Below are 3960 nucleotides of genomic sequence, written 5' to 3'. Positions count from 1 at the left end.
TGTCTGCCAACTGTTTGTTCGTTTTGTGGTGCAGGGTCACATATTTTCACCACTTACCCCTAACAATAATCAGTAAGAGATGAATACACAAACACACACATGCGCGCACATGCACGGGCACAAACACATTCACCGTCAAACGTATCAAATAACAGCACTATTATGCAAAACATAATCAACTGGCACTCTAGGATGTTTACATGCACAAATTTTATCATCCACCTGTACATAACTTACATACACATACTGTACATGCATGTGAATGCCCATATTAAAAAATACACCTTGAAACACATCAAATACCAGCATATTGGAACATAGTACTATTTATTAGAATCCAGTCACACTCTTCAATTTTTTCCAGCACAGTGTACATGACTTTACTGTAACCAGGAGGTAGTAGAAACGCTGAATCTACACAGAGGGAAACTCCAAACAAGATCCGCTCAACAGGTCCTTGATAAGATCAGGCATCTTATCGGTCTAAACCAAAGCCATTAGATTTAGAACGAAATTGTGTTGGGCTAGTTCATTTTATACAGGGGGAAAGTAATCCTTTTTCCTATAAATGTTTTAGCTCAAATTACCAATTTTTTTTAAATTTTCATGCAAACGCATCTTGAAATACAGTATGTCCCCCAAAAAAAAATTACAACGGGACCCTCCGCAATGATATCTTTAACAATAGTGAATCCAACTAAATACAAATTCAGGGTATGAAACTATAACTCATTGCCCACATCTTACAGGAAACCCCATTCGATTTGCTTCAGTGGTCAAAGAGAAATGAGGAATTTTGTAGAGGATGTTGGGAATCTCTTTTGTCCTAAGTTCTGTCAATTTTCTTGTCAAAAACCCATTTTTGTATCGTGTTACACAAAAGGAAAATATGCTAAAAACAGCATATCACAATTAACTTTTTTAAAGAATTGTGATGGGGACGACCAATGTTATGTCACATTATAAATGTACAATTGTACTTCTAATGAAATAAATCATAGAAAACCAAGGATTTACACAGAAATTAAAAAAATCTGTGCTGTACTGTTGTGTATACTGGAAAGTATCAATAGTTTTCAGCTAATAAATTCAACACAGAGAATGATTACATCGCTGTTCGATTTTGAAACAGGCTCACTGCATAATGCACATCCAGTACTTTCATGAAGGTGATGCACCTTTACAAATTGAAAGGGGGCGCACATGTCCATCCCCCATTTTTTCTTATTTCTTTTGTTTTAACAAAAAATGAAATGGGGGTGCGTGCCTGGTGCACACCCCTCGTGATCTGCCAGTGCACAAAGTTCTTGTTGAATGATGATGGGAAATGAATAACCGACAAAGCAACTACAGTCATATCTGTTACATGGGAGCAGTGATGAAACGAGAAATGACAGCCTCACACAAGAATACAGGAAATCTACCAAACCAAAATGTTGCGTGCCTTTTTATATCAAAGGACAATCGCTGATTGAATATTGAGAGTGAAGGTCAAAGTATATGATGCTATTCAAATGGCAATCACTGGCATTAGGAACATTGACCAGTAAGGAGTACACCTGAAGGAGACAAAAAAAGAAAAGATAGAAGAAGAAAAAATTACAGTGCACTCCTATTTGTATTATAACGAAATTCCAGTAAAGCAAAATTAAAATTCAGGCCGCAACATTATCTTCCCTATGTTATTTCATTGTTTAGAAATACTGCTGGTCCCGAGGACTGTGTTATAGACAATGGGAGTCCACTATGCAACAACTACAACCCATAATCCCTGAAATCAGCTCATAATGCTTGGAATCCTGTTCCTGAGATTAGGACTGCGGTTCTAAGCTTCCCCAAAACGTCTCAAGATGCCATGCAAGCTGCCTGGTAGTGTGCTCATTGTTGCCGTGGAACCTCGAGAGATGCCGTACTTTTCCAGCGAAGAGCCACGGGATTCTCTCGTCGAGGAGACTTAGGTGTACCTGCAAAGATTAGAGTATTTATCACCATGTCAGTGTCATTATTTACATTAAAAATGCCACATACAGCTGTAATCATGTAATCACTGGAAAAAAAAAATCAAATTTATAAGATATTTCGCATCTCACTTAAACAGTAAAATGAACCAGTCAACATTTTGTCTACTTTGACCAATATCTGAGTGAGCTCTTTCTGAGACTTTGAATGGTACCCCTACCATACAGCTTAAAAAATATCTCTACACAATCATAAAATCACCTTAAACAGTACATGTAGTCGTACCTTCATGTTGGAGACAGAAGTTGGAAGAAGCTTGACATCACAGGACTTCACACCAGAATTCACCCAGGAAGATGTGCATGTACACTTAGAGTGGGCCCCTACAACCAAAAAGGAAGCGGACAGCATGATGGACTCGTGGACCTCTTCTCGCATCAGCCACCTGCATTAACCATAGATTTTGACGAGAAAGACAATAGACCTACATGTAATTACAATGTATCACAATAGTTATAATCCACAGCAATAAAACTGAGGTGTGTAAAATTATGAAGTAGAAATTCTATGCAATAAATATTTTGTAGGTGTCAGTCATCCCTGCTAAATTTATAGAATATCAAAACTTCAAATATACAAGTCTATTTATTGTTCTTTCTTGTGTAATTGTCGTGACTACATACAGACACAGTGTACATACAGATAATTTCTAGTACCTTGTACATTAACTTGTCTACGGTGTCTACAAAGTACACATTGCAATGTGTACTTGGTAGACACCATAGACAAGTTAATGTTAATTTGAACACTTCGAGAACGAAAGCTGATGTTACAGCTACGTACATATAGTTTGCTTGATATGATTGATAATTCACGCTAGGATTGACAACTTTTCCAGATTGGAATACTCACACAACGTACAGTACCACCTGTTAAAACCACGCTAAATACCGATAAATGTGAGGAAAAATTCGCTTCTTGTTCTAATCACAGGTTCAAAATAAGCTTGCGTTTACAGCTAGGTAGGCCCTAGGCCTACCTTGAAAAAAAAAAATATGGACAAACATGCAAGGAAAGTTCGTTCATTATTTTCTGCAACTGTACAAGCGGGGAATGTTGAGTGAAGTACATGTAGAAAACAGCCACAATTTGTGCTGTGACAGTGTGAACCGAGTGTTACAACAACTCGATCGTTGTGGGGGAATTGCGTTTAGCTGAGGCAATTCTAAGTACCCAGAAAAGAAAAAAATAAGTCAAGGAGCCATTATGGGTTTGGAATAAATTTTTACACCCACAAATTTACTGAAAAACAACGTTTTAAAAGCACATAACCTATCGTATGTAATCAGCTCAAGATTCACGATCGCCGTGATCAGCTGTTCCTTCGTACAGGCTAACATGCTACAGGCACAATTTGCTGTTATTAGATTACTGACACAACAAATCGATCATTGTGGGGGAATTGCGTATAGTTGAGGTAACTTACATACTCATGAAGGATGATAAGTAAGCCAAGGAGCTGTAATTGATTTGACATCAGTTTTACATCAACAAATTTACGGAAATACGACGTTTGAAAAGCACAAAACCTACCGTAATCAGCTCAAGATTCGCGATTGCCGGGATCAGGTGTACGCACAACACGCACAACAGTACCAGCAGAATCGACAGTGAACAGGTAATGGTAGGGGTCCAACCCACCGACCGGGTCCATAACGACCGGCCGCGCATTATAATGGCATTGCGCGTACAGAAAGAAAATGTACGCATGGGACTACGCGCAACGGTGTTCGATTCTTCACTGGGCTACGCTACCGAGTAAAATGTGGCGAAAACAACTAAGTATTCCCTCTAAATTATCGAAATTTAGCAAAATCGAATAAGGTTTATCGTGTAACTACATATAACTAGGCCTACCTTTGCTGACTCGTTGTTAGATGTACAGGCGTATCCTTCCGTAATAAATTTGACGATTTTGACCGCAAAATTGTCACCGCCGCT

At 38.5% G+C, this 3960-nt stretch overlaps 1 long non-coding RNA gene across 2 annotated transcripts; it reads right to left on the bottom strand.

Moving 5' to 3' along the window:
- Positions 1–300: 300 nt before the first annotated feature.
- Positions 301–3960, bottom strand: LOC140232886 (uncharacterized). 2 transcript variants are annotated; one of them, XR_011901505.1, is made up of 3 exons: positions 3877–3960; positions 2245–2404; positions 301–1964 (listed from the first exon to the last, which is right to left on the bottom strand). It is a non-coding gene; the product is annotated as an uncharacterized lncRNA (long non-coding RNA). The 2 variants fall into 2 exon arrangements; XR_011901504.1 differs by lacking the exon at positions 3877–3960 and adding an exon at positions 3553–3630.

This window comes from Diadema setosum, chromosome 9 (genome assembly GCF_964275005.1).
Source record: "Diadema setosum chromosome 9, eeDiaSeto1, whole genome shotgun sequence".
Taxonomy (NCBI): Eukaryota; Metazoa; Echinodermata; class Echinoidea; order Diadematoida; family Diadematidae; genus Diadema; species Diadema setosum.
This window is presented reverse-complemented; position numbering and strand designations above follow the sequence as displayed.